The following is a 20511-nucleotide window of genomic DNA, read 5'->3' on the forward strand; positions in this document are numbered from 1 at the left end:
CCCAATTCCCATTGTCTGTCGCCCCACAGAGATGGTGATGGTCCCCACATGGGTGGACATGGATGTGGCTCAGGGCTCCACTGCTGTGAGGAATTGTATGGGGGCTTGTGGAGACTGGGGGAGCTTTTGCTCAGAGTGTTGTTGTAAAGGTACAGTAGATCATAGTGACCCCCTCCTGGTGGTGAGATGGATCACCTCAGCGGGCCAGTGTCCCAGACCTCAGCCCCACAGCAGCCCCATCAACCCCAGGCAGACCCGACAGCTCTATATCTTGTTTACTGATTCCCATAGCAAACACCTGTGTCTGGTCCTGTGTCTGGTCTCTGGTTAGTGGGGCACGACGGTGGTGGAATCACCTTGAGGATTCACTGTGTGAGTTATGTGGCTGTAAATTTACCACAGCGCCATGGCAGCGGAGCGCAGGGGAGGCTCACACACTGTCAGGTGTCTTGTTTAATGGCCTGTTTCACAGCCAAACTACATTATCAGGAATCAGAGAGGCAAATAATGCCTAGTGTTACTTGGCTTTTAACTATATTTTCACTTAAGATTAATTTCTCTACTTCTTCCAGAACATAATCTGTAAATCTAAACTTGTCCAGATTTTTTGTATATGTTGGTTAGAGCGCCAACACACCACAACTATCTAAACTAACATTAGGGTGGTGAGATATTCCCAGTGCATTGTAATTGTAACCGGTGTGAAATGGCTAGCTAGTTAGCGGTGCGTGCTAGTAATAATAATAATAAGCCATTTAGCAGACGCTTTTAACCAAAGCGACTTACAGTCATGTGTGCATACATTTTTACGTATGGGTGGTCCCGGGGATCGAACCCACTACCCTGGCGTTACAAGTGCCATGCTCTACCAATTGAGCTACAGAGGACCACAATCGGTGATTTCACTCGTTCCGAGACCTGGAAGTAGTTGTTTCCCTTGCTCTGCAAGGGCCGCGGTTATTGTGGAGCGATGGGTAACGATGCTTCGAGGGTGACTGTTTTCGTGTGTGCAGAGGATCCCTGGTTCAAGCCCAGGTAGGGGCGAGGTGAGGGACGGAAGCAACACTGTTACATAATGTCTCATGTTTCCTTGGAAAAGTGCATTGCATCTCTTCCGCTTTGCCTCTCATTGAGAGTGCATGGCTGTACTCTTGAATAAACCCTCTTAACTCACTTGCTGATCTCTTATGATTAGTTGCTAATGTCCCATCTGCTATTGTTATCCTCAGACCATAAATAAGCCACTCATGCCAACAGAAACGACCCAAGATGAGGAGCTGAGTGGAGCTAATGCACTTTTGTATCCAATCACAGATAAATCACAGTGTTTGTACAGTATGCTCTTTTTAGAGACTACGTAGGCCCATAGACTTAAGGAGCAACTTAAACACAATGCATCTCCTTTACAGAAGTCACAATTAGGCCTATTGGACCATTATTCACATCATAGCAGATAATTGGTCAATCTGGATGTATTCGCTATAACGTCTTCTGCTCTAACGATACAGCATAAAGCATCTTGTCATCTTTCTTCTATTTGTCATGCATTAACAAGATAGATGTAGTTATTTTCCTTCGGCTCACTTCTCTACACGACAGGATCCATTAAGTGCTCTGTCTGTAGCCTCACTGACTCTTTAAATTGGTAGTTTATTCTGTCTTTTTATAAAATGGCAGTTTATTCTGTCTTTGTACATTCCTATTCTTAACTCTATTCTGTGAATGCAGTATTTATTCAACTGCTTTGTATTCATCAGGGGAGAAACCGGGTGAGAAAACAGGGAAAAGTGAGCAGAGCAGAATACTGTAGTTGATTATTTCCACTGGGAGACGAAAGAGTTCACAGCGAGGCTTTTTATAAATCCCTTTTCTGCAACACCTGCAATATTCTTTGTTGTGTTTTAAGTGTTTCACAGAACAAGTAAAACATATGGCAGCATTCAAGGTTAAGTTGTAAAACATTGTATACTTTGTAGGCTTTGTACAATAGCCATAACTGTTTATGAAACATTTATCATAGTTTCCTGCAATTATTGCATCATTCTGCTTAACAAAGTCAGTGTGAGATCTCGCTAAAGACATTTCCTTGAAAGAAGTAGCCTAGTCCTAGCTAAAAATAGTCCTCAGTATCATGAATATGGTAATGTGATTGCAGTGTTATAGCACATGATGAATCATTCAAACGATCAAAGACGCCGTTCAGGTTTGAAGAACAGTCTTTTACACTAAGGTTGATTGAGGACTCTTTAGCCTTGTTCAAATCAGTTTTGGAATACTGACTGTGCAAACAGCAAGTTACAAGTGACCAAATCGGATTTGTGTGTGTTCAGACAGCAGTCAATTGCTGACTTGACTATGCTAGTTGTCATAGTTATTAGGGGTGTGTGCACAGTGGTGTAGGCTGATTGGCGGTGGAGCTTGTGCTTCCTATCACTCAGAAGTTATGTAGCAAGCTAAGGTGAAACAATGACTGCCATGGACCAGTTACTTTAAATGTTCAACATCATAGTGTAAGAACACTTTTAAAGCCTGAAAGGACAGCAGTCAACCAGCTAGCTAGGTAGCTGTTTAGCTTTCTAGCACATTCACAAATGTGTTTGTAACCAATAAACAAGCTAGTTAGCTACCACATGTTCTTGTCAAACTGTCAACAGAGTAGCTAGCAAGCAACAAGATATGCCAAATAACAGTCTAAAAACCACTTGAGGGCAAATAAATCAGATTTGACCATTCAGACACAAGTCGCATGGCTAGGAATCAGATTTGCCTTGAAATACCCAATTCCATGTGCTTTTTGGCTGTTCAGAGTGCAGGAAAAGAACAGATTTCAATTGGATATGCAAAAAAATTGGTTTTGAATCACTTAAACTGACAGCATGAACAAGGCTTTATTGTAATGACGGAATTCAATTCAGATGCAAAATGTTTGCTGCAATAAATAGATATAAAAAAATTATGATTGATTCATAATGGAGACTTATTGTGAACATACATGAACTATACAAAATAAAGAATCAAGAATTGATGTGGACAAAATAAAAGTTGTTCTTTGTCCATCTTCAGCCACCGTAGCAACAACATAACCAGAAACACTTCCTCAAAATTGGGAGTCCCATAGGGCGCGCACAATTGGCCCAGTGTCGTCCGGGTTTGGCCAGGGTAGGCCGTCATTGTAAATACGAATTTCTTCTTAACTGACTTGCCTTGTTAACTTAAATATCACATTTACATAAGAATTCAGACCCTTATTCAGTACTTTGTTGAAGCCCCATTGGCAGCGATTACAGCATCGAGTCTTCTTTGGTATGACGCTACAAGCTTGGCACACCTGTATTTGGGGAGTTTCTCCCATTCATCTCAGCAGATGCTCTTAAGCTCTGTCAGGTTGGAGGGGGAGCGTCGCTGCACAGCTATTTTCAGGTCTCTCCAGAGATATTAGATCGGGTTCAAGTCCGGGCTTTGGCTGGGCACTCAAGGACATTCAGAAACTTGTCCCGAAGCCACCCCTGCGTTGTCTTGGCTGTGTGCTTAGCAGTGTTGCCAACTAATTTTCAGGGGAAGTTGCTAGAGGCAGGTCGATTTGTTGCTAAAAGTTGCTAAATGACATTGTGATGTCATTGCGCGATGACGTCATTACGTAATAACGTAAAACTGCGTAATTACGTAGAATACACAATAACGTTACTCAAATTGACTGGCCATCTCGGCGACAAATATGATTTGACGTTTGTTAGTTTAGATTTGTTTGTTTATTTTCACATATTTTTATTTGTAAAAGTAATATACACACAACACTTTTTATATGATCAGATATATATATTTTTAAACACAACACATTGAATTATTGAACAATTACACATTAGACATTATTGAACAATTACATGTTATTTATTTTCTTATTAACTAGTAAACCTATACATTCTGAACAATTATAGTTTTAAGCAGTGTATTGGTAGTTAGTTAACATGCTACCTAACTGATCAACAATTATAGGTACAAGCTAATAACAAGGTATATATGCTACCTTATTGAACAAGCAACTTAACTCAAATCATGATATGTGCTCTAGGCATATCTCTCCAGCTCTCTCCATGTTGTTGTGCTGCTTGGCTGGCCTGCTGCTGCCAGGCAAAGTATGTGACAGAGAAAATAGTTTTTGTGTCATTTAGAGGGAAAATGTGTGCATTTTAGCATTTGAGTCACTTTTCAAAAGTTGCTAAAAGTTCCAAATACATTTGTTAAAGTATCTACATTTGTTGCTAGGGTAGTCTGAAAAGTTGCTAAATCTAGCAACAAAATTGCTAAGTTGGCATCACTGGTGCTTAGGGTAGTTGTCCTGTTGGAAGGTGAACCTTTGCCCCAGTCTGAGGTCATGAGCGCTCTGGAGCAGGTTTTCATCAAGGATCTCTCTGTACTTGGCTCCGTTCATCTTTCCCTCGATCCTGACTAGTCTCCCAGTCCCTGCCGTTGAAAAACATCCCCACAGCATGATGCTGCCATTACCATGCTTCACCATAGGGATGGTGCCAGGTTTCCTTCAGACGTGACGCTTGGAATTCAGGCCAAAGAGTTCAATCTTGGTTTCATCAGACCAGAGAATCTTGTTTCTCATGGTCTGAGTGTCCATTAGGTGCCTTTTGGCAAAGTCCAAGCCGGCTGTCATGTGCCTTTTACTGAGGAGTGTCATTCGTCTGGCCACTCTACCATAAAAGCCTAATTGGTGGAGGCCCCTGTGTTCTTGGGGACCTTCAATGCAGCAGACATTTGTTGGTAACCTTCCCCAGATCTGTGCCTCAACACAATCCTGTCTTGTAGCTCTACGGACAATTCCTTCGACCTCATGGCTTGGTTTTTGCTCTGACATGCACTGTCAACTGTGGGACCTTATATAGACAGGTGTGTGCCTTTCCAAATCATGTCCAATCAATTTAATTTATCACAAGTGGACTCCAATCAAGTTGTAGAAAGATCAAGGACGCTCAATGGAAACAGGATGCACCTGAGCTCAATTTCGAGTCTCATAGCAAAGTGTCTGAATACTTATGTAAATAAGGTATTTCTGTTTTTAATTTTTAATAGATGTGCAAACATTTCTAAAAACCTGTTTTCGCTTTGTCATTATGGGGTATTGATGAGGAAAAAATGGTATATAATCAATTTTAGAATAAGCCTGTAACATAACAAAATGTGGAAAAAGTCAAGGGGTCTGAATACTTTCCGAATGCACTGTATACAAAAGTATGTGGACACCCCTTCAAATGAGTGGATTTGGCTTTTTCAGCCACACCCACTGCTGACAGGTGTATAAAATCTAGCACACTGCCATGCAATCTCCATAGACAAACATTGCCAGTAAAACGGCCTTACTGAAGAGCTCAGTGTCTTTCAACGTGGCACCGTCATAGGATGCCACCTTTCCAATAAGTCAGTTCGTCAAATTTCTGCCCTCCTAGAGCTGCCCCGGTCAACTGTAAGTGCTGTTATTGTGAAGTGGAAATGTCTAGAAGCAACAACGGCTCAGCCGCAAAGTGGTAGGTTACACAAGCTTACAGAACAGGCGTGTAGCGTGTAATAATCGTCTGTCTTTGGTTGCAACACACACTACCGAGTTCCAGACTACCTCTGGAAGCAACATCAGCACAATAGCTGTTTGTCGGGAGCTTCATGAAACGGGCTTCGAGGGGCGAACTGCCGCACACAAGCCTAAGATCATCATGCGCAATGCCAAGTGTCGGCTGGAGTGGTGTAAAGCTCGCCGCCATTGGACTTTGGAACAGTGGAAATGCATTCTCTGGAGTGATGAATCACGCTTCACCATCTGGCAGTCCGACGGATGAATCTGGGTTTGGTGGATGCCAAGAGAACGCTACCTGCCCGAATGCATAGTGCCAACTGTAAAGTTTGGTGGAGGAGGAATAATGGTCTGGGGCTGTTTTTCATGGTTCGGGTTAGGACCCTTAGTTCCAGTGAAGGGAAATCTTAATTCTATAGCATACAGTGATATTCTAGATGATTCTGTACTTCCAACTTTGTGGCAACAGGGCAGGCCCTTTCCTGTTTCAGCATGACAATGCCCCATTGCACAAAGCGAGGTCCATGCAGAAATGGTTTGTCGAGATCGGTGTGGAAGAACTTGGCTGGCCTGTACAGAGCCCTGACCTCAACCCCATCGAATACCTTTGGGATTAATTGGAATGCCGACTGTGGGCCTGGCCTAATCGCCCAACATCAGTGCCCGACCTCACTAATGATCTTGTGGCTGAATGGAAGCAAGTCCCTGCAGAAATGTTCCATCATCTAGTGGAAAGCCTTCCCAGAAGAGTGGAGACTGTTATAGCAGCAAAGGGGAGACCAACTCCATATTAATGCCCATGATTTTGGAATGAGATATTCGACGAGCAGGTGTCCACATACTTTTGGTCATGTGGTGTAGATCAAGAAAACTGTCTTTAATTTTGAGTCGCACATCTAGCTAAAATGTTTGGTGCAGTATTTCTAGGAGTAGTACTGTTGACCAATCACAGACAAAGGGTCGTAGGCTTCGGTTAAGGAACTTCGACTTGCCTCAAGATTAAAATGTGTGTGCACGAACAGATGAAAAAAAAACATTGACCAAACCAGATCAAATGGCACAACACTTCGTCATAATAAATGCACAAACTGTTTTGACTGGGAAACATATTGTAAGCTTTAGTTTAGTCACCAAATTCTCACCAAGCACACCAATGTTCAATGTCCTCAGAATAGAAAGAAACCTCCAGACTGATTTGGAGCATGTGAGTATGCAAGTGTCATGACTTGCACTCATGGGCTGAGGATCAAAGATGCCGGCTAGGCAAAGGTTTGAACACCCCCTCTCCTGGGGGCCAGTATTATGACCGGTCGTAAATTCCTGGAAGAAACTTTATTTTCCGTGCCATGCTGTATTGGGAGAGGGAAATTCCCTGTGGAACAAAGGAAGTCTTCCCGCCAAGACTCCAACATCCAAAAGTGGATAATGAAACAATATTCCTACTTCAGAATGTGGGAAATGGTCGGTGGGGACTTAAAGAACGATCATGTCAAATTCGTTACTATGTTGTGATGTCATTAAAGACGTTGGAACATCATAACTGTATCTCTGGGGGTGTACACTTTCCAGTTATGAGGTTTGCGTCTAATTGTTGTATAAAACGAATGATTAAGTATAATAATACTTTTGTGAAGATAACAATGTGATTTTAGCATTCTAGATGAGATTATTGTTTTCCATATTGATTTGTTCTCAGTCAGCCCAGATGAGCACAAACATGATGAACCCCCCCTGATCTACTCAAGTATAAAACCCCTCGTGACGAAATTAACATTAGACCAAGCAGATTACGGTGTAAACTGGATGTTGCAAATGGTTGAATTAACATTAGACCAGGAAGCATGAAGCTGAAGCTACACGGCTTAAAGTGGTTAGACCAAGAAGACCAGCAGACGTGAAGCGTGAGCTAAACGTTACAAAATGGTTTAAAACTACAACTCCATTACCAAAGGAAGACCAAGCAGATTACGGTATAAGACGGGTATTGCAAATTGTTGAATTTCTACCAGACCAGGAAGCGTGAAGCTGAAGCTACACGGCTTAAAATGGTTGACACTCTACAGACCAGCCGACATGCAGCGCGAGCTGAATATGGCAAAATAGTGAAACTCTGAAACTCTCAACCTCTACACGAGGTGAAGAAGAAGACAACGCACTAGACCTTATCATCTCAGTCTGCAGCTGGCATGTATAGTCATGAGTTGGGAAGGAAAATCCCTCTCAGACAACCGTTGGTACATCTGAAGTATCTATTTAACAGATCAACTCTACGAACTACATGGTACGCTGAAGTATCCATTCTAACCACCACTATGACCAGAAACTCTTCCAAGGACATTGGGATCTCTGGTGGGAAAACCAGAGTCCTACATCATCAACTCAACTGTCGAGGACAGCTACACGTAAATACATGTTGCATTTCTAATCCGAATGAGCGGTTAGTGGGGTTTTAAGCATTTGTATTTCCGTGAGCGTAGTTTCCAAGGTAACCACAATAGTTTTAATCTCTGTCTCTCCCTTCCACTCTGACCCTCCTTCTACCCAAGAATTCATGCTATTGTTAGTCCAGTCCACTAGGGACCTGTTTTCAATAACCTGTGTGTGTGTGTGTGTGTGTGTGTGTTTGTATTGTGTTATTATTTAGTTAGTTAGTAAATAAATAGTTAAGCCAATTTGTGTATTGCTGATTTATAAATAAGGTTAGGGTTCTTGCAGGTTCAAGGATTATGCAACGTTCAGAATGAGACTGATAAGAGGTAATTATTTAATAAGTGACTGTTATCGATATATACAGTTGAAGTCGGAAGTTTACATACACTTAGGTTGGAGTCATTAAAACTCGTTTTTCAACCACTCCACAAATGTCTTGTTAACAAACGCCTGAAGGTACCACATTCATCTGTAGAAACAATAGTACGCAAGTATAAACACCATGGGACCACACAGCCGTCATAACGCTCAGGAAGGAGACGCGTTCTGTCTCCTATAGATTAACGTACTTTGGTGCGAAAAGTGCAAATAAATCCCAGAACAACAGCAAAGGACCTTGTGAAGATGCTGGAGGAAATAGGTACAAAAGTATCTATATCCACAGTAAAACGAGTCTATATCGACATAACCTGAAAGGCCGCTCAGCAAGGATGAAGCCACTGCTCCAAAACCGCCATAAAAAAGCCAGACTACGGTTTGCAACTGCACATGGGGACAAAGATCGTACTTTTTGGAGAAATGTCGTCTGGTCTAGGCCCCGTGTAGCTCAGTTGGTAGAGCATGACGCTTGCAGCGCCAGGGTTGTGGGTTTGATTCCCACGCGGGGCCAGTATGAAAACGTATGCACTCACTAACTGTAAATTGCTCTGGATTAGAGTGTCTGCTAAATGACTTCAATGTAAATGTAAATGGTCTGATGAAACAAAAATAGAACTGTTTGGCCATAATGACCATCGTTATGTTTGGAGGAAAAAGGGGTAGGCTTGCAAGCCGAAGAACACCATCCCAAACATGAAGCACGGGGGTGACAGCATCATGCTGTGGGGGTGCTTTGCTGCAGGAGGGACTGGTGCACTTCACAAAATAGATGGCATCATGAGGAAGGAAAATTAGTGTGGATATATTGAAGCAACATCTCAAGACATCATTCAGGAAGTTAAAGCTGGTCGCAAATGGGTCTTCCAAATGGACAATGACCCCAAGCATACTTCCAAAGTTGTGGCAAAATAGCTTAAGGACAACAAAGTCAAGGTATTGGAGTGGCCATCACAAAGTCCTGACCTCAATCCTATAGAACATTTGTGGGCACAACTGAAAAAGCATGTCCGAGCAAGTAGGCCTACAAACCTGACTCAGTTACACCAGCTCTGTCAGGAGGAATGGGCCAAAATTCACCCAACTTATTGTGGGAAGCTTGTGGAAGGCTACCCGAAACGTTTGACCCAAGTTAAACAATTTAAAGGCAATGCTACCAAATACTAATTGAGTGTATGTAAACTTCTGACCCACTGGGAATGTGATGAAATAAATAAAAGCTGAAATAAATCATACTCTACTATCATTCTGACATTTCACATTCTGAAAATAAAGTGGTGATCCTAACTGACCTAAGACAGGGAATTTGTACTAGGATTAAATGTCAGGAATTGTGAAAAACTGAGTTTAAATGCATTTGGCTAAGGTGTATGTAAACCTCTGACTTCAACTGTTACATGTATATCTTCTAAGAGTTTAATTAGGGAGATGGTAACTCGTTAAACAACTTATTTCGTGGTGCCCCAAATTCCTAATGAGTTAATTGTTACATGATTAATTGAATCGAGTGACAATTAAACATAGTTAGTTGATTCGATAAATAACAGCCATACATATTAATATAAGTCACGTCACGAGACAAGCATGCCATATGGTCCTAGTTATTCTCCCCAATCATCACCTAATTAAATCACCAGTTTAATTGTATTATTATTTAAATGTTTTTTTGAGCTTAAGGCACCTGGTATTCCCAGGGGGTCTCCTGTCACAGTAGTAACCAGGCCCGATCCTGAACAGGCGTGTTCAGGGTGGTATGGCCACAAGCTTATTATTTTACCCTGTTTCCTCCCCAAATGAGGTCCCTTGGCTCATCTCTGCAACTCCTCAATGGGCTCGGGAGAGGCGAAGGTCGAGTCACGCGTCCTGTGAAACATGACCCACCCTTTTTATCACACTGCTCGCTTAACCCAGATGTCAGCCGCACCAATGTGTCGGAGGTAACACCGTTTGACTGACGACCGGAGTCAGCTTGCAGGCAATCGGCCCTGTCACAAGGAGTCGCCAGAGCACGTTGAGCCAAGGAAATCCCCACCGGCCAAACCCTCCCCTACCCCGGACGGCGCTGGGCCAATTGTGCGCCGTCCTATGAGGATTGAACCTCAGGCTGTAGTGACGCCTCAGCACTGTGTTGCAGTGCTTTGACCACTGCGCCACCCAGGACCCCTCAAAAACACCAGTTTACTATTAGGCAACTAATTAATCCTCTATTTGACCAGGTAGTTGATGGAATAACTTTGTTGGCTAGTTTTCATATTAATGACAGTGAAACTTTATTCACAACTTATTATTGTTGTCATGAGACATTTATTTCGTAATCTGTATTTGTCATACATCGCAGAGTATGATACCATGTTACTAATTGTAATTATTTTGCACTATAGCCTATTTATTGTCTTACCTCCATAACTTGCTACATTTGCACACACTGTATATATATTTTCTGTTGTATTTTTTGACTTTATGTTTTGTTTTACCCCATATGTAACTCTGAGTTGTTGTTTTTATCGCACTGCTTTGCTTTATCTTGGCCAGGTCGCAGTTGTAAATGAGAACTTGTTCTCAACTGGCTTACCTGGTTAAATAAAGGTGAAATAAATAAAATAAATTAAATGTTAATGTATGTACTTTCACTGTATTGCTATTTCGAATGCTTTCCAAGTCTTTCACAAACAGTGGTGCGTCATCAAATGTGAAACAGACTCCGATGATGGGGCCTGACCTGTCCAGCTAAGTCACACACTTTCTGATGGAGGTGATGGAGGAATCCACGATGGGACAGCTGACCACTCTAGGCAGGGTACTCCTGGAGACTGACGTTGCACCCTGGTGGGAGGATACATTCTATGAGGAGAGCACCTAGTCTCTAACGACCATGGACAAGAAGTTCATGCAGACCAAGCAGACGGCGACCATCTTGTTGAGAGTCTTCACCGTATCCTAGCAAGCCTTTGGGTGGTAACTATTACATGGACTCAATGCTGTTATTCTTTAAGGTCTAATCATCTCTCTCCACATATTTCTCTGGTTCCTCTTATTGTTTTCTACAATTCAGAGTATCCACAGGGGGGAAATTGTAGTGGAACATTTTGAGAAGGTGATACTCGTGACTAGTGACTTGCAGGCCCTGAGGCCCAGCATGATGACTCCACAGGAGGCTGCTGAGGGGAGGACAGCTCATAATAATGGCTGGAATGTAGTCAATGGAATGGTATCAAACACATGGAAACCAAATGTTTGATGTGTTCGACACCATTCCATTTATTCCGTTCCAGCCATTACTGTGAGCACGTCCTCCCCAATTAAGGTGTTGATGATCAGGCTGTTGATTGTGGCCTGTGGAATGTTGTCCCACTCCACTCAATGGCTGTGTGAAGTTGCTGGATATTGGCGGGAACTGGAACATGCAGTCGTACACGTCGATCCAAAGCATCCCAAACATGCTCAATAGATGACATGTCTGGTGAGTATGCAGGCCATGGAAGAACTGGGACATTTTCAGGTTTCCAGGAATTGTATACAGATCCTTGCGACATTGGGCTGTGCATTATCATGCTTAAACATTAGGTGATGGCGGCGAGTGAATGGCATGACAATGGGCCTCAGGATCTCGTCACGGTATCTCTGTGCATTCAAATTGCCATAGATGAAATGCAATATGTTCGTTGTCCGTAGCTTATGCCTTCCCATTCCATAACCCCAACGCCACCATGGGGCACTCTGTTCACAACGTCGACATCAGCAAATCGCTTGCCCACACGACGCCATACACGCCATCTGCCTGGTACAGTTGAAAGTGCACACTTCTCCAGCGTGCCAGTGGCCATCGAAGGTGAGCATTTGTCCACTGAAGTCGGTTATGACGTGGAACTACAGTCAGATCAAGACCCTGGTGAGGACGACGAGCACACAGATGAGCTTCTCTGAGATGGTTTCTGACAGTTTGTGCAGAAATTCTTCAGTTGTGCAAACCCACAGTTTCATCAGCTGTCCAGTCTCAGACAATCCCGCAGGTGAAGAAGACGGATGTGGAGGTCATGGGCTGGCATAGTTACATATGGTCTGTGGTTGTGAGGCCAGTTGGACATACTGCCAAATTCTATAAAACGACGTTGGAGGCGGCTTATGGTAGAGAAATTAACATTACATTCTCTGGCAACAGCTCTGGTGGACATTCCTGCTGTCAGCATGCCAATTGCACGCTCCCTCAAAACTTGAGACATCTTTGGCACATTTTAGAGTGGCCTTTTATTGTCCCCAGCACAAATTGCACCAGTGTAATGATCATGCTGTTTAAGCAGCTTCTTGATATGCCACACCTGTCAGGTGGATGGATTATCTTGGAAAATGAGAAATGCTCACTAACAGGGATGTAAACAAATGTGTGTACAACATTTGAGAGAAATAAGCTTTTTGTGTGTATGGAACATTTCTGGGATCTTTTACTCATGAAACATGGGTCCGACACTTTACATGTTGCATTTATAATTTTGTTCAGTAAAAATGTTACTGTTTGGATTGTTTCAAGAGTTCATAAAGAGCTACACATTTTGATATATTATATTGTACTGTAAGTGCTATGGACTTATTGTTACAGAGAAACTGTGTTATGCTGTTCGTTGGACGGCAGATAGTTAAAAGAGGAGTGACACGGGTGTGATCTTATCATTTACATTTAGTTGATTAGATTAGAATCTTGTTGTGTTTTCCTGCCTATTGTTTTAACTAGCAAAGTGCAAAGAAATGTTAATTCAGGTTGGGCGTGAGTTTCTGCTTGAATTTTTAAAAAGTCATACTTTGAGAACTTGTTAGTGTGCTCCTTTGTGTATCACACAAATAGTATTTTATCTTAGAGATTATTTTGAATTGAAGATATATGTAACCAATTTAAGTCTTATTTAGCTGATAGTCATCTACTTTGTAATGTATCGTGTATTTCATGTACACTGGAATTGTTTGAGTGTTAATTATTTTGTGACTAATAAATACTATTAGTTGAATTGAATAAATGCATTCCTCATTTTACAGAGTATTTAGTAGGTCTATTGGTAAATATAACTTACACTACACATAGTATATGCTTGGGTTCCACCTTGACATCCCTACTTGACACAATAAATTAATGCTAGAATATTGGTCGCCAGGATTAGCTATTTGTATCTAGTGTCTTAATAATTGCATAACGGTGCAAGATAGACACATGTTCATTATAGTCATACTGTGTGGTGATGTAAGGCTCGCTACCTTGACTAGATCCTCCAGAGATGAACAGGGCCTGTTGCATTTATTCACATAATAATGGAGTCAGATTGATGAATGTAGTTTATTATTATATTCAACATAATTTCATTCAACTACACACTCACCTCGACAGTGTACTCCTTCATCATATCCGTCCTCACAATCTCTCGCTCCATCGCAAAGTTTATTAAAGTGGATGCATCTTTTGGAGCCAATGCACTGCATGTGATTCGGCGGACATCTCACCAACTCAGCTTTTGTACCTAAAATGAGAAGAAAAAAAGAATCGGTTCAAAGTAATATTCTTGATTTGGTCATCAGCATGAAGATACTGTAGGCTTATGAGAACCAGCGAAGTTAAGCTGTCTTTCCCATGACAAAAAACACAAAGGTGCATTTGGTCTATACTTGACTGTCTGTAACTAGACTATTGTGTTGGTGCTATACTTTTACCATCCCCACATGTTCACCCCAGCATTGCTCCAGTATTGTCAAACATATACCCTGCATGTTTTCTTTAGAGTTGGTGCTTCATGGTTAACACCCAAGGTTTCGCTCTATTGACTTTCCCTGTGGATCCATGGTCCACTTTAATCATCCCAGCAAGAGGATCATATATAATTTAGGAAATGTGGAGAACAAAAATATACCCTCTCTCCGAAGCCCAGACATACCCTCCTGAGATAAGGTAATGTGTCTAAAGTGGAGTTGAGGAAATACATTTCCTCATGACATGCTTGCTGCTCTGGCATGTGTGTCCCACAGGCCCCAGGTAAAGCCTACAATGTCCACACAGAAAAATGAATTGTCTGCCCATCAATCAATGTAACCATCAATCTGCATTCAGATGAATGCAAACCAACTGAATAAGAAAATACAAATCAAGACATTCATCAAATTCATGACAAATTATTATAGTAAAATAAACATTACTAATCCTGAAGCTGGTTGAGAGAATGCCAAGTGTGTGCAAAGCTGTCATCAAGGCAAAGGGTTGCTACTTTGAAGAATCTGAAATATAAAATATATTTTGATTTGTTTAACACTTTTTGGTAACAACATGATTCCATATGTGTTATTTCATAGTTTTGATGTCTTCACTATTATTCTACAATGTAGAAAATAGTAAAAAAATAAAGAAAACCCTTGAATGAGTAGGTGTGTCCAAACTATTGACTGGTACTGTATATCGGTACAAAGTATTTTTCATAACAAATGTTTTTTTAAAGCAGTCTAGAATCAGTCTGTAATTATATTACACAGAATGGGTTTAATTATTATTTCCACCGGGCTACTCAACATCTATTATATTCACTAAAGGCATACTTATGAGTAGGTTTTGAACAGGGAGCCAAAAGCAATGTCCCGTCGAACCAGTATTTGCTAATGCAATGCAAAAAAAGTATATAAATCATATCTAACCTAATAGTCTGCAGCTATACAAATATATCACAGAGCAACATTACCACAGTGCTATAACACCATTATAGAAATGTTGAATTTTTTTATGATTATACAGATAACAGACAGAACAGGTAGAGTGCAGAACACACACAGATCCTCTACCAAATCAAACCCACCCCAACCCCCCATGTTTTAACAGAGCCCCACCCCAAAACCAGACTTAAAGCAGGCATGATATACAATGAGGGCTCTATTTTAACAAACCTAACGCAATGGTCAATCTAAGTGCTGGGCGGTAGCGCTACAGGTTCAGGGATGTATCAGAAATATTTTTGCTCTTTTCACAAGCACAATTACACATTTGCTGGCAGTGGGGCGAAAGGGCTGGGTTTTGATGAATAAACAAGTTGTGGGTGTGTCAAAGCTTGGCCCCTCACTGGCCAATCAGGACGTGCTCCATGGCTAAATATGCGGTTGCTTCAAGTTGTGTATTTACAAGCTTTTATTTATTGCTTTGGAATCAACTCTGATTCCAATGTTAGTCCATTATAGTTGGTTAAACAGCTTACAGAAACAAAATAACAAAATGTAGTAAATGCATGGCTTCAATGCTGCCAATTTTTTTAAATTGAAGCCATGCAATTACTTAGAACAATGTGGACTGCAAACAGGTTAAAGTTAAAATATTTAGCAAAGATGGGATAGGTCTACATTTTGTACCCAAAAAAATTTGGCAGCATTGAAGGTCACGAAAAACACGGTGGCCTCCATCATTCTTAAATGGAAGAAGTTTGGAACCACCAAGACTCTTCCTAGAGTAATCAGGGGAGAAAATACTTTGTCAGGGAGGTGACCAAGAACCCGATGGTCACTCTGACAGAGCTCCAAAGTTCCTCTGTGGAGATGGGAGAACCTTCCAGAAGGACAACCATCTCTGCAGCACTCCACCAATCAGGCCTTTATGGTAGAGTGGCCAGACGGAAGCCACTCCTCAGTAAAAGGCACATGCTGAGAGTTTGGAGTTCGCCAAAAGGCACCTAAAGACTCTCAGACCATGAGAAACAAGATTATCTGTTCTGATGAAACCAAGATTAAACTCTTTGGCCTGAATGCCAAGCGTCACGTCTGGAGGAAACCTGGCACCATCCCTACGGTGAAGCATGGTGGTGGCAGCATCATGCTGTGGGGATGTTTTTCAGCGGCAGGGACTGGGAGACTAGTCAGGATCGAGGGAAAGATGAACAGAGCACTCCAGAGCGCTCAGGACCTCAGACTGAGGCGAAGGTTCACCGTCCAACAGGACAACGACCCTAAGCACACAGCCAAGACAACGCAGGAGTGGCTTCGGGACAAGTCTCTGAATGTCCTTGAGTGGCCCAGCCAGAGCCCAGACTTGAACCCGATCGAACATCTCTGGCGAGACCTGAAAATAGCTGTGCTGCAACGCTCCCCATCCAACCTGACAGAGCTTGAGAGGATCTGCATAAGAAGAATAAGAGAAACACCCCAAATACAGGTGTGCCACAAAACATTACCCTGGGCTGGATTCACTTAAAAACCAACTGTCACTGCAAAAAATATCAAATAGTTTCTTCCCAGAAAAATGCACCTTTTCATAAAATGTAAGTGTTTATTTTTAAATGTGAGAATGGCTTTGATATTATAACAATTATTGAAAGCAAATCAGTCATATTCTGTTAACATCATGGAATGTCAATTGCCCTAATTTCAGCCTAACAAATTTGTATCACCAACCCAAAACACACAGGCATTGAATAGCAAACGTGCAAGAAATATGGGGAGGCAGGTAGCCTAGCGGTTAAGAGCATTGGGCCAGTAACCGAAAGGTTGCTGGTTTGAACCCCTGAGACGAGCAGGTGAAAAATCTGTCAATATGTCCTTGAGCAAGGCAGTAAACCCAAATAAGAGTATCTGCTAAATGATTAAAATGTCAAATTGATTCTAATAAGAACACATGTTAGGTTGCCAACAGTTAGGTAGATGTCACTAAGTCTAAAGCTACAGTTGAAGTCGGAAGTTTACATCTTTGCCAAATACATTTAAACTCAGTTTTTCACAATTCCTGAAATGTAATCCTTGTAAAAAATTCCCTTCCCACATTTTCAGAATGTGAAATGTCAGAATAATTGTAGAGAGAATGATTTATTTCAGCTTTTATTTATTTAATCACATTCCCAGTGGGTAAGAAGTTTACATACACTCAATTAGTGTTTGGTAGCATTGCCTTTAAATTGTTTAACTTGGGTCAAATGTTTCAGGTAGCCTTCAACAAGCTTCCCACAATAAGTTGGGTGAATTTTGGCCCATTCCTCCTGACAGAGCTAGTGTAACTGAGTCAGGTTTGTAGGCCTCCTTGTTCGCACACGCTTTTTCAGTTCTGCCCACAAATGTTCTATAGGATTGAGGTCAGGGCTTTGTGATGGCCACTCCAATACATTTAAGTCATTTATCAAACGCTCTTATCCAGAGCGACTTACAGTTAGTGAGTGCATACATTATATATATATATTTTTTTTCATACTGGCCCCCCGTGGGAATCGAACCCACAACCCTGGCGTTGCAAACGCCATGCTCTACCAACTGAGCTACATCCCTGCCGGCCATTCCCTCCCCTACTCTGGACCAATTGGGCGCCGCCCCATGGGTCTCCGGTCACGGCTGGTTACGACAGAGCCTGGATTCGAACTAGGATCTCTAGTGGCACAGACCACTGCGCCACTCGGGAGGTTAATACCATTACTTTGTTGTCCTTAAGCCATTTTGCCACAACTTTGGAAGTATGCTTGGGGTCATTGTCCATTTGGAAGACCCATTTGCGACCAAGCTTTAATTTCCTGACTGATGTCTTGAGACATTGCTTCAATATATCCACATAATTTTCCTTCCTCATGATGCCATCTATTTTGTGAAGTGCACCAGTCCCTCCTGCAGCAAAGCACTCCCACAGCATGATGCTGCCACCCCCGTGCTTCACTGTTGGGATGGTGTTCTTCGGCTTGCAAGCCGTCCCCTTTTTCCTCCAAACATAACGATGGTCATTGTTATGATGATTTGTGATACAACATTCATTAATGTATGGAGAAATCATAATCTGTATGTGGACAGAGTACAAGGACAAACCATGTGTTAGTGGTGTCACAAGTGAATAATATAAGGTCAGTGTGCCAAGATAGATTGGGGGCCACTGTTGCTAATCTTAGGATGGGTGCGTGATGGAATGGCCTGGCTAGGGTGCCACATGATACCAAGTAGGTGGATGATATGGTGGTGGATGAGTGACAATCAATGATGGTTAGCAACTGTGTAAGATTAGAATAGATTGAAAGTGCATTATATAAGTTGAGAGATTTGGTATGGAAGTAATTCATATGACAAGAGGCAAAGCACGTACCCCCTGTCATTGAATCCAATATTGTGACCATTAAATAATGACTGAATCCAATCTCTATCTGTGTAACATACTCTCTTGCATCCTGAACTTCTCAATACCAGAAACTCATCATAACGGTCATTATGGCCAAACAGTTCTATTTTTGTTTCATCAGACCAGAGGACATTTCTCCAAAAAGTACGATATTTGTCCCCATGTGCAGTTGCAAACCGTAGTCTGGCTTTTTTATGGTGGTTTTGGAGCAGTGGCTTCGTCCTTGCTGAGCGGCGTTTCAGGTTATGTCGATATATGACTCGTTTTACTGTGGATATAGATACTTTTGTACCTGTTTCCTCCAGCATCTTCACAAGGTCCTTTGCTGTGGTTCTGGGATTGATTTGCACTTTTTGCACCAAAGTACGTTCATCTCTAGGAGGCAGAACGCGTCTCCTTCCTGAGCGGTACGACGGCTGCGTGGTCCCATGGTGTTTATACTTGCGTACTATTGTTTGTACAGATGAACGTGGTACCTTCAGGCGTTTGGAAATTGCTCCCAAGGATGAACCAGACTTGTGGAGGTCTACAATTTTTGTTCTGAGGTCTTGGCTGATTTCTATTGATTTTCCCATGATATCAAGCAAAGTGGCACTGAGTTTGAAGGTAGGCCTTGAAATACATCCACAGGTACATCTCCAATTGACTCAAATTATGTCAATTAGCCTATCAGAAGCTTCTAAAGCCATGACATCATTTTCTGGAATTTTCCAAGCTGTTTAAAGGCACAGTCAATTTAGTGTATGTAATCTTCTGACCCACTGGAATTGTGGTACAGTGAATTATAAGTGAAATAATCTGTCTGTAAACAATTGTTGGAAAAATTACTTGTGTCATGCACAAAGTAGATGTCCTAACCGACTTGCCAAAACGATAGTTTGTTAACAAGAAATGTGTGGAGTGGTTGAAAAACGAGTTTTAATAACTCCAACCTAAGTGTATGTAAACTTCCGACTTCAACTGTAAGTGTCATAAATCAACACTTAGATTGAAGCTAACAAGTCATACATTTTCAAGAAATCGACTCATGAAAATTCTAATACATCATAAACTTTACAAAAACGTCAGCTAACGTCAGCAGTGGAACTTCTTGATATTGTTCCAGTCAGAGTTGGACACCTACTTTGCCGATCACCAGAGAATATAACACATAACATATTAGAGAGACTCCTGGCAAGGTCTGCAGCCGGTTTACTGTTGTGCAGAGAGAAATGATCCATTGAACCACACCTGAATAATTTTGCCACATGGCAAACAAACAAGTCATTCTGTGGGACTCAAAAGCCAACATTAAATCTGGGCTGGATTCACTCAAAAACCAACTGTAGTTGTCAGAAAAGTCATATTGTTTCTTCCCAGACAAATGCACTTTTTCATACATTTTAAGTGTTACTTTTTACCCTCAGGTAACACATTAAAATGTGAGATAAATGTGAGAGTGGGGTTTTGATGAAGGCTTTCATATTCTAACACCTACAGTGCTTTCGGAAAGTATTCAGACCCCTTAACTTTTTCCACATTTTCTTACGTTAAAGCCTTATTCTAAAATTTATTAAATTGTTTTTCCCCTCATCAATCTACACACAATACCCCATAATGACAAATAAAACTTTTTTTTGTAAATGTATTAAAAATAAAAAAATACAACTGAAATATCACATTTACATAAGTATTCAGACCCTTTATTCAGTACTTTGTTGAAGCACCTTTGGCAGCAATTACAGCCTTGAGTCTTATTGGGTATGATGCTACAAGCTTGGCACACCTTTATTTGGGGAGTTTCTCCCAATCTTCTATGCAGATCCTCTCAAGCTCTGTCAGGTTGGATGGGGAGCATCGTTACACAGCTATTTTCAGGTCTCTCCAGAGATGTTAAATCGGGTTCAAATCCGGGCTCTGGCTGGGCCACTCATAGACATTCAAAGACTTGTCCCGAAGCCACTCCTGTGTTGTCTTGGTTGTGTGCTTAGGGTCGTTGTCCTGTTGGAAGGTGAACCTTCGCCCCAGTCTGAGGTCCTGAGTACTCTGGAGCAGGTTTTCATCAGGG

At 41.7% G+C, this 20511-nt stretch overlaps 1 non-coding gene and 1 pseudogene across 1 annotated transcript; one reads left to right on the forward strand and one right to left on the reverse strand.

Moving 5' to 3' along the window:
• LOC123486155 overlaps positions 1 to 14125 on the reverse strand; it is a 104677-nt pseudogene extending 90552 nt beyond the window's left edge.
• Positions 8816 to 8891, forward strand: trnac-gca. Its single transcript has one exon. It is a non-coding gene; the product is annotated as a tRNA-Cys (tRNA).
• Positions 14126 to 20511: the final 6386 nt, after the last annotated feature.

Source organism: Coregonus clupeaformis, unplaced genomic scaffold, assembly GCF_020615455.1.
Source record: "Coregonus clupeaformis isolate EN_2021a unplaced genomic scaffold, ASM2061545v1 scaf1036, whole genome shotgun sequence".
NCBI lineage: Eukaryota > Metazoa > Chordata > Actinopteri > Salmoniformes > Salmonidae > Coregonus > Coregonus clupeaformis.